Consider the following 12,011-nt stretch of genomic DNA (forward strand, 5'->3'; position numbering starts at 1 on the left):
CAAAAAAGAAAATTATAGGCCAATATCCCTGATGAACATAGATGCAAACATCCTCAACAAATTAATAGCAAAATGAATTCAGCAATACATTGAAAAGATTGTACACTACGATCAAGTGGGATTTATTCCTGGGATGCAAGTTTGGTTCAATATCCATAAATCAATGAATATGATATACCACTTACAATGAAAGCTAAGAACTATATGATCATATCAATAGATGCAGCAAAAGCATTTGACAAAATCCAACATCCATTTATGATAAAAATTCTCAGCAAAGTGCGAATAGAAGAAGCATATCTTAACATAGTAAAGGCCATATATGACAAACCCACTGCTAACATAACCAAAGGGGAAAAGCTAAAAGTGTTTTTTTCCTTAAGATCAGGAACAAAACAAGGCTGTCCACTTTCACCACTTTTCATTCAACCTGGTAATGGAAGTCCTAGCCACAGCAATCAGAAAAAAAAAAAAAAAAAAAAAAAATAGTAAAAGAAATAAAAGGCATCCAAATTGGAAAGGAAGAAGTAAAACCATCATTATTTGCAGGTGACATGATATTATATAGAGAGATCACCACAGATCCCACCGAAAACTGATTATCCCTGTTGAATGAATTCAGTAAAGTAGCAGGAAGAACAATTCATATTCAGAAATTGGTTGCCTTTTTATACACCAATAATGAGCTATAAGAAAGAGAAACTAAGAAAACAATCCCATTTATAATTGCATCAAACCATATATAAAATACCTAGGAATAAATTTTATCAAGGAAATTAAAGATCTGTACGTGAAAAATTATAAGACATAGAAGCAAGTATTATGGAAGATACAAATAAATAGAAGCATATACCTTGCTCATGGATAGGAAGAATTAACCTTGTTAAAATATCCATACTACCTGAAGCAATCTACAGATTCAATGCAATCCCTTTGAAAATACCAAAAGGATTTTTCACAAAACTAAAACAAATAATCCTAAAATTTATATGGAACCATAAAAGACCTAGATAGCCATGACAAACAATCTTGAGCAAGAAGAACAAAATTGGAGGTATCACACTACCTGATATCAAGCAAGGCCATAGTAATTAAAATAGCATAGTACTGGCATAAAAATAAACAGATAGATCAATAGAATAAAATAGAAAGCCCAGAATTCAACCAATGCTTATATGGTAATTTAATCTATAACAAAGAAGGCAAGAATATACAATGGGGTAAAAACAGTCTATTCAATAAATGGTGTTGGGAAAAGTGAACAGATACATACAATAAATAAAACTGGACCACCTACTTACTCCATATATAAGGATAAACTCAAAATGGATTAAAGATTTAAATGTAAGACTTGAAACCATAAAATTCATAGAAGAAAACAGGCAGTAAACTCTCTGACATTGATCTTAGTAGTGTTTTTTTCTGATATATCTCCTCGGGCAAGGGAAACCAAAGAAAAAGTAAACATATGGGAGTACATCAAACCAAAAATTTTTACACAGCAAAGGAAACCATCAACAAAATGAAAAGATAACCTACTGAATGGAAGGAAACATTCACCAATGATACATCCGATAAAAGGTTAATATCTAAAATGTATAAAAAACTCATACAACTCAGCACCAAAAAAGCAAATAACCCAATTCAAAAATGGACAGAGGACTTGAATAGACATTTTTTCCAAGCAAGGTACACAGATGGCTAATAGACATATGAAAAGATGCTCAGTATCACTAATCATCAAATAAATATAAATTAAAACCACAATGAGAAATCATCTCACACTGTCAGAATGGCAACAAGTACTGGTAACCATGTGGAGAAAAGGGAACCCTTGTGCACTGTTGGTGGGATTGCAAATTGGTGCAGCCACTATGGATAACAGTTTGGCGGTTTCTCAAAAAATTAAAAATAGCACTACCTTATGATCCAGCAATCCCACTTCTGGGTATTTATCCAAAGAAATTCAAAACACTAATTTGAAAAGATCTACGCACCATTTGTTCACTACAGCACTATTTACAATAATAAAGATATGGAAGCAACCTAAGTGCCCATAAATAGATGATTGGATAAAGAAGATATGGTACATATATACAATGGAATATTACTCAGACATAAAGAAGAATGAAATCTTACCAGCTGTGACAACATGAATGGACCCAGACTGTATTATGCTAAATGAAATAAGTCAAAGAGAGACAAATGCCATCTGATCTCACTTGTATGTGAAGTCTAAAGAACAAAGTAAACAAACAAATAAAAACAGAAATAGACTCATAGATACAGAGAACAAACTGGTTACCAGATGAAAGGGGGTTGGGGAAGCTGGGTGAAAAAGGTGAAGGGAATAAGAAGTACAAATTGGTAGTTACAAAATAGTCACAGGTATGTAAAGCATAGGAAATACAGCCAATAATATTGCAATAATCATTTATAGTGCCAGGTGGGTACTAGACTAAATGGGAGGATAACTTCATAAATTACATAAATGTTTAACCACTATGTTGTACACCTGAAACTAATATAAAATTATATTGAATGTCAAAAAAAGAAATCCTTACTTCATTAAACAAAGGGAAATTTTACAAGTATATTAAATTACTAAAAGGCACATTGATTTACATCTTTTAAAAGTATCTAGGATACAGGAAATGTCTTTTTTATTTTGCTCCTATAGTTTATTTTTATATATTTAAACAATAATATACATTTTAATATGTTCTTAATTATCATTGAAATAATATCAAATATTTCATAATTATATATATGTAGATATGCACATATACCTATGTTTTTTCTAAATATATTACAAGCACACACATATGTCTGTGTACTACACTGTAAGGTAAATTAATGATTAAGTTGAGTTTTGCTTTGCTTTGGAGTTCTTATTTTTGTTCTACCCCACTTACAGAATCTCCTGAGCTAAAAATAGTGACTTCTGGAGTAGGACTCAGTCTCGATCCTTCGCCATATTATTCATCTTATATGGCTGATACATTTATAATGCAGTGATTCAACTACATGTGGCTTTTTACATTTTTTCACAAAATATGAGATCATACATCATAGATTAGTGTTCTTCTCATGCTCTCCCCCACATTCATACACAAATGTCTCTTGTGGTTAGTGATATTAATCCATTCCTGTGGTTTTGCAGTCCAGGAGAATATAGTGCAGCCAGCGTGCCTCCCAGTTTAAAACAAAAAGGCGAATGGTGTTCTTTGGCTTTCTGTTCCATTGGTTTTCTGTAAAGGCCAGCATCCACGGGATGGATTTGCTTTGTTTTCCTAATTATCAGCAGCTGGGTAAAGCAGCATCCAAAATGGGGGGGAAGTGACAGAGAGAACTTCAAGCCATGCAAATAACAAGGATCAAGTTCTAAAACAACTCTAGTAGTCAGGTGAGATGCACTATGCAGCTGAACCGTCCCTGATGATAGATAAAAGCATCAGGAATTTGCATACAATAGCTGATTTGGTTCTGTTCCCAGTATATGAAATGAATTTAACAATTGTTCAGAAAGCAATTGTGGGTAGAGTGAAAAGTGTCATAACAAGGAATGCCTACACTGAATCATTTGATTTTGGCTTGGTTTGTTACTCTTCCTCTCTTTGTCATGTCTCCACCCTCAGCACACAGACACGCATGTCTACACATTGATGTGCATGCATACATAATCACTGACAACTTTGCTAAACTGTTGCTGTACAGGGTCATCCATTGTAATTAAATAGATTTCAAAAGAGCACAAGAACACATTGTAAAATAGCTCCCTGGGCTGCAATACTCATTAATTATTTAGAAAATTATCCTGAGTTTATAAAAGCTGATATAAATATTAGCATGAGAGATTTAGGCAAAGAGAGGTAGAAACTATTAAGTATCTCCTCATGAAAATATTCTTAAACAAATATAAGCATACATGAAATTTATAGCACAATCATGATCCCAGGGATGTGATTCCTCATATAAGGAGCCAATGTCACAATTCAAGCAACCTATATATTCTACCAGAGCTTTTATTAAAAGGTGCGTGAACAGGCCCTGAAGCTTCAGACAGCAGCTGGGTTCTTTCATTAACATGTGAAAAACTGCCATCTTATAGTGACCCATGATGTATCAAAAGCAGTGAGAATAATAGAGAGAATCCCAAGAGCAGACAGTTAAATAAAGATACTCATCCTTTGGCTCGTGTTTCTCCCCACTCTAGCACACTGAAGAGAGCACAGAAGAGACAGTGCAGAGCCAGACCTTGTCTTACCCAGCACAGCTTCCTGCAAACATCTGGGTCTCAGTTCAGACCCAGATGGTTTAAGAGTTCATTTTTACATTGCGTTTGATTTTAAACTTTAAAGGGTATATATCTCAATAATTAAAAGTTGTCAAACATTTTGGAATCTGCTCAGCTATCACTAAAGGATGAGAAAGGATGATTGATTGACAGCAGAGTTGAAGATAGTGATTATAAAAAAATAAAATAAAATCACTACCTTGAAGCTGTGCACCACTCCACTCTAATATGAATGAGACTGAACTACTCTCTACTGAAGAAACTGGGTAGAGTCTTGAAAAAATCCTGAAATAATCTTGTGCTTTCTCTTTTATCTCCTTAAATACATGTAAAAGAAAGAATAGGGAACATCCTACATTTCTGAGCAAAAATGAAAAGTCTGTATTTGAGACTGTTATTACTCAGTGACTAGATTCGAGTTCCATTTGTCATGTCATTTTTAATATCTTCAATTGTGTCTTGGGCAAACAAGTTTTCTACAAGTTTGTGTCATGTGTAAATTTCTTTTCTGTATGAACTTTGACTTTTTTTCTGTTACTTTTATTTTCAATAACAAGGTATAAAAGCAAAATAGAGTTTATTCTTCTCACAGTATATGCTAACTTATGATGACGATGATGATGATGATTTTTACCAATTTTTCCTATTTAGAATTGTTTTATGGGGAAGGGTTGTTACTGGTGGCAGGCAAAATATTACAGTACAGTTTCTACTAAGATCTCCATGTTTACATTTTAACTAAAATCTACGCTTACACAACTATTGTTAAATAGTAAGATCAACTTTCTCAAATACCTTTTCTATATAATCTGAATAATGTCTCGGTCTACAGGTGATATCAATAGGTAATACTTATATTACCTATATAATATCAATGAAGTTTTTAATTAGTAACATTTCCCAGGAAGAAAAATCATTTTTATAAAGAGTTTCACCAGACTTAACTCTGATTCACAAAAGGAAGTTGTTTTTTAATATAAAAGTCGGGAGAAAATGTGTATGAAAAAGCTAAATGTTTACCTTGGTTGACCTAAAACACCTGTAACTAGAACATGTTGTACCCTCAGTGGGAGAAATTCTGACCCTACCAACCTTTTTTTACTGTGTGATATCTATCTTCAAATTACAACTTTTTCTTTCATCAAATTACAGATTTTTCTGTGTCAGGAGTCGCCATCTTCTGGACTATCTCAATTCATATTCTTTACTCCACCAAGATCCTGAGTACAATATACCTGAATATAATGTATCTGTGAAAATAAAGCATACACTACATAATCTTGAGTGCATTCATGTATTTTAATACACGCTAACTTCAGCAGTTGATGGGTAAAATTGCAGGGGTATGGCATCTACTCGGTAGAAAGTTGGTAAGGCCACAATCTCACGTTTATACTCATACTAAAATTTGTATTCACAATACTGCTCTGGGTTTTCTTATTTGCTCTTATTTCCCTGTCCTAGAAGTTTTCCAGTGCCTATGCCTCTGTGGCATTTTGGCCACTTGTACCTGCCACCCAAGATTTTTCAGTCCTTGCAATTTTTATTTTTCTTCCGTCAGCCATTTCCTTGTATCCCAGTTCTTCCGCTCAGTACACAATTTTTCCACTTATTCAAGCTTTCCTTATCTTCTTGCGTCTGGTCCTCGAATGACTCTGTTTTTCTAGTCTTCTGTTTATTGGTTAGCTAACCAGGCCCCTCACTCCCTTGTATTTAGGCTCCTCTTGGTCAGTGAACTGAATGAGCACTGTGTTTTCTTTACCTCAGCTCTAATGAACTTAATTTGAACTGCAGTTTTTAGTTCTTCGTCTGACTGTAACTTCTGCCCTTGCAAAAAAAAAGACAACCATGACTTGAAGGTAATGGTTAATCAACGTGTTGCTGTACTTGAAAAATAGTCTAACATAAATGAATCTGGCACCCGACAAGAAACATAATTGTACCTTCAATATGACTTTTGTAGAATTAAATAAATACATAAATAAAGAGTACAGCACTGATTTTTTATTCCATCAACCAAATCAAGGCTGCTTTCCTTTTCTTTCTTGCTTGCTTCTTTTTTATTTTTTTCCCCAAAAGTCTTGAGCTCAAGGAAATGTACATGATCCTTTGCCAAGCATTTATTTTATTTTATTTTTTTAGATTTTTAATCCCATGAGTATTTCAAGGGAAATTCAACCCACATGTTTTTCATTCATTTACACTTAATTCATTAAAATGTTGTTTTGTGAGAACTATTTGATGTCCAAGTACCTTATGAGTCTCTTAATATGACTCTTTATGCCTTTTTTCCCCTCAAAAACAGGAAGTGGTATTTTGCTAGGACCTCAAACTAAGAATGAGTTGCATTTCATATGAATCACATAAAGCACATGAGATAATTGTATCTCTCCTGGGTCATCCTTGCTATGGGAGAGCACCTAACACAGTAATCTGAATAGACTGTCTTGCTAGTGAAACTCACAGAAAACTAACTCATAATCAAATGTCCTGATTTATCCAGGGCTGAAACTATTCCCACATAATATGTGAGATCCCGAAAGACTCCTAGTGTTCACGTTATCCTACAAATGCCTTTCAAGGTAGTTCTTTCATTTCAATTTTGAATAGTCTAAAGTAGTTATTAAATGATAATAAAACAAAGTCATTTACACACAACCTTTAAAAACATGAAAAAAATATGATTCTTATCCTAGACTATTCACTAGAAACTTAGAAAATTAACAGGCTCTAATTCTGAGATCCAATTAAAGACTATTAAGGCCATATTTAACATATGAACTGAAAGAAAAAACTCATACTTCTCATTGGAAAAGAAGTTAAATTAAGTGCCCTTTGTAGAACTCATTAAGTGACACTGACATCTAAAAGTAAGTGGTGACTTGGTTAAAGAATACTACCAGATTTCATTCATTCAATAAGGAAGCTTATTAAAAAGACATGGATGCTTTTCTGCCAGTACCATGTTGTTTTGATTATTGTTGCTCTGTAGTATAAATTGAAGCAAGGGAGGATGATAGCAACAGACTTGTTCTTTTCTCTTAAGATGATTTTTTCTATTTCTTTAAAAAGTAACATTGAGGTTTTCATGGGGAATGCATTAAATATGTATATTGCTTGGGGTAATATGGGCACTTTAACTATATTGATTCTTCCAAACTATGAACATGGAATATCTTTCCATCTTTTTTGTGTCTTCTTCAATTTCTTTTAGTAATGTCTTATAGTTTTCAGTGTATAGATCCTTCATATACTTTGTTAAGTTTATTCTTAAGTATTGGCAGAAAAATAGACACACAGACCATGGAATAGAATTGAGAACCCAGAAATAAACCCACATATAGTATATGGGCAGAGGATTTTCCACAAAGGAGCTGAAAACATAGAATGGAGAAAAGAAAGCCTCTTCTATAAATGGTGCTGGGAAAATTGGAAAGCATTCGCAAAAGAATTAAACTAGACTGCTATCTGTCACCCTATATCAAAATCAACTTAAAATGGATCAAAGACCTAAACATAAGACCTGAAGCAATAAATTGTATAGAAGGAAGCATAGGTACTAAACTTGTGGACCTTGGGTTCAGAGACGCTTTTATGAATTTGACATCAAAGACAAGGGAAGTAAAAGAAAAAAAAAGATATGAATGGGACTATATCACACTAAAAAGCTTTTGCATGGCAAAAGAAACCATCAACAAAACAAAGAGGCAACTAACCAAATCGGAGAAGATATCAGCAAACAACACCTCCAAAAAGGGGCTAATATCCAAAAATACATAAAGAACTTATATAATTTAACAAAATTACAATTAAAAAATGGGCAGAGGACCTGAATAGACACTTCTCCCAAGAAGAAAAACAAACAATGAACAGATATATGAAAAAATGTTCAACTTCACTAGTTATTAGAGAAATGCAAATCAAAACCATAATGCAATGCCATCTCCCCCAAGTTAGAATGGCTATCTATCATCAATAAGACAAGTAATAATAAGTGTTGGAGAGGCTGTGGAGAAAAAGGAATGCTTGTACACTGCTGGTGGGAATGTAAATTGGTACAGCGACTATGGAAAACAGTATGGAGGCTCCTTAAAAATTTAAGAATACAATTATCATATGACCCAGAATCCTTCTTCTGGGTATCGACACATTTATCCATAAAGATATGTGCACCCTTATGTCCACTGCAGCATTATTTATGGTGGCCAAGACATGGAAACAACCAAAGTGTCTGTGAGGACAGAGCCAGGAGTGCAGTTTCCAGGCTCTCAGCCTCACGTGGAAATGTGCTCACTTGGGTAGTAAATGGCCATAAACTGGGATTGGATGGCCATCAGCTGTGGCTAGTTGGCCGTCAGCTGTAACCAGTGAGCGATTGGCCACTAATATAACTGCTGTGGCTACGTTAGCAGAAAATGGGGGCTAGCAAGAAGATGGTGGCTGAGCTAGCAAGAGCGGATTGCAGTTAGCAAGTGCGGTTGATTGCCAGAGAGAAGTGGACGGCAGGTTGCGGATAGTGTGGCTCCTGCGTCCTGTGTCTCCAACCCAGACGCCAGCGAGAATATAATGGTATGACTCCCCTATCTATGGTTCTGTGGGTATTCCTTTTTGGCCTCACCGTATCCTGCATTCTTAGGTGGGGAACAGGACTAGAGACCCTGCCTAACACCCTGCATGACAGTGTCCATCGATAGATAATAAAAGTGTTGTGGTATATATACATAATGGAATATTACTAAGTTTAAGAAAAGATGAACATGAATGGATCTTTAGGTTATCATGCTCAGCAAAATAAGTCAGACAGGAAAGGTTGAGAACCATATAACTTCACTTACATGTGGAATAGAAAACTAAAGAAATACAAGACAAACAAACAAACAAAACTTATAGACACAGACAAAAGTTTAGTGGTTTACCAGAGAGTAAGGGGAGAGAAGGGTGGTAGAGAGGGTAAAGGAGGTCAAATATATGGTGATGGAAGGAGAACTGACTCTGAGTGGTGAACACAATGCAGTACATAGATGATGTATTATAGAAATGTGCACCTGAAACCGATCTAATTTTACTAATGAATGTCATCCCAATGCTGTGTACACCCAATGCTGTGTAATAAACAATACTAGTTAGTATTTAGGGGTTAAAAAAATATCTCTTTCCCATTTATTTCACAAATTGGAAGTTGGCTAGGTGGTATTGTTAATCTGTGCCAGCCTTAACGCATCTCTGCTGGGTTTGCTCATGCGTTGAGGTCAGCTGGCAGATGGGCTCTGAGCTGGCTGGTCTGGAAGGACTTCTGCTAGCATGAACAGGATCTCAGCCTCGTGATTGCTCAGCTTCCAAAAAGCTAACCTGGGCTTGGTCTCCTGGCAATAGCAGAAGTCCAAGCAAGAGCACAGAGTCCCCAGAGGGCTTTTTCAAGGCTCTGCTTAAATCATATTTACAAATATCCTATTGAAACTCTCATGGCAAAGCCTGGAGTCAGAATGGGAGGAATCTACAAAAGTTAAAACAAAAATGGATGGATTCAGAGATGGTGTTAATTTGTGCCAGTGATACCATTGATCTATCATGATTATCTAGACCAGGGGTGTCCAAACTTTTTTCAACATTTTTCACCAAGGGCCATATTCGGTAAAATATACAAACAGCCAGGCCACTCACTCGAGGTGAAGTACGTATTGCCTCACCTGGTTTATTTAAGTAACTAAATATATTTTTGGAATTTGCTGCAGGCTAATAAAAAATGGATCGCGGGGCGCAGTTTGGACACCCCTGATCTAGACCAATCCTTGAAGTATTTTTGACAAGGAAATTCTTTCTCGAACTTTTCCATGCAAGTTAGCGTGGTAGGTGATATGCCTGATTAACATGAATACATCATATTTTCCACTTCACTGTCAATTTTAACATTTTTGTCTAATGTTTCCCCCAAGTCTTACACTGAAATTATCCCAAATCTATACAGTAAAATTGCAGTAAAATTATTATGCCACTTTTCTTCCTTATGGAGATTTTCTCTGCTTCTCTAGATTAGTGCATGTTTCTACATGCTCTCTCACTTTTTCTTCCATTTCCCCAAATCTTATCTCTTCATTAGAACTTTATTAAGCAGATCTCTTTATTAGACTGCTACTACTCTGTAACAAGGAACGCAGCTTTCATTTTTTTTTTTTTAATTCATGATTCCTTACCATTTAGCTAAATTTCTGGCATATGTCAGGCATTCAATATAGAGCTAAATCAACATTAGAAAACATGGTAGAAATAAGAAAGGTATGGAGACCAAAAAAGGAAAATTACAAAAAACATCTAGAGCTAGGATAGAAAGGAATGAGGTTTGATATAAAATTCCAATATAAAGACATAATGATGTGGAAGATTAAAAAAATAAAAAAGGGAGATAAAATACTAAAAGAATGGGTAGAAGACAACATTGTAAAAAAGAAAAATACAATAAACTGGTAGAGGGGTAACAAAAGCAAATAATAAAACTGCAGTTGCATTTATTTAAATCCAAAACATGTGATTTACTTATTGAAAATATTAGAATTTCTAAGTAAAGCAAATTCATGGATTGCAGTAATTAGAGCAGCCACAAGGTTCTGTATTCACTTTAGCATTCACTGCTAGGCCACTAGGTGGTTATCTATGGGAAAACTTTCAGGTAGCATCATGTAACAAACAATGAAACTAATGTTTCCTAAAGTGCCCAAGCTCAGCATTTGTATAGAAATATACTAACCATGGTGCAGATTGCCTTTAAATGGAAATGGGTAGTCTTTCTACACCAACACTGCTTATTGTATCAGCATAGTTCCCATTGCCCCCAAACCATAAATACACGGTAGAAACATGAGCATTCAAGTTTGTTCTCATCCTCTACAATATCTCATGATGTGTGACTTTAACAGAGATCCATGATTCTGATTTTTTTTTTTAAAGGTAGATCTTGAGAGAAAATGATTTTCATGCCATTGGTATAGTCTCACTAATTTTTATAATACCTTAGGAACTTTTATTAATCATTAACTGTGGCCAAATTACCATTCTAAGCTCTTCAAAAGATATGACTACATGTAGGAGAAGACTCATTTCTTCAAGAGGATTTCAATTTATAAGAGGGGAGAGGCATGAAAGGAACTGCAATTCAGGACAGTATATTAAATTTTATAGAAGGAATGCAAACATTTCAATATTTATGTCAAAAAATTATGACATTATTTTAATTACAGCCATTAGAGATGGTTTCATGTGAGTTAGCATGTGAATTACGAATAATTTTAACAGTGACAAGTGACAAATAAAAAAAAGTTGAATAAAAGCAGGTAAGTAGAGAATAAGGTGAACTAGGATGGCTAGAAAAGCAGCTCTACTGGGAAATTATATTGGAAAGTTGAATTGAGCCATGCTGTTGAAGGCCATGGATGCCAAACCAGGTAATCTGAATTGGTACATAATTCACTAGACTAGGGGAAAACAGCAAATCCTTTGGAAAACAGAAGGAATAGAGGATTTTAGATCTCTGTCTTCAGTACAATGTAGGCAATACATTGATGTTTTCGATTTCTACTGTGGAAAATGTAGACATTCTAAAACTAGAACCTTGGGGTGAGTTTCAGAATTTCAAGAACCTCCTGGGATTGTATAAAAACAGTTGGTGTAAACATTTGTATCTTTCATCATTCTCTCTAAAGAACCATGGTGATTCAACAGC

This window comes from Rhinolophus sinicus, chromosome 17 (genome assembly GCF_057876585.1).
Source record: "Rhinolophus sinicus isolate RSI-liver-muscle chromosome 17, RSI-T2T, whole genome shotgun sequence".
NCBI classification, from domain to species: Eukaryota; Metazoa; Chordata; class Mammalia; order Chiroptera; family Rhinolophidae; genus Rhinolophus; species Rhinolophus sinicus.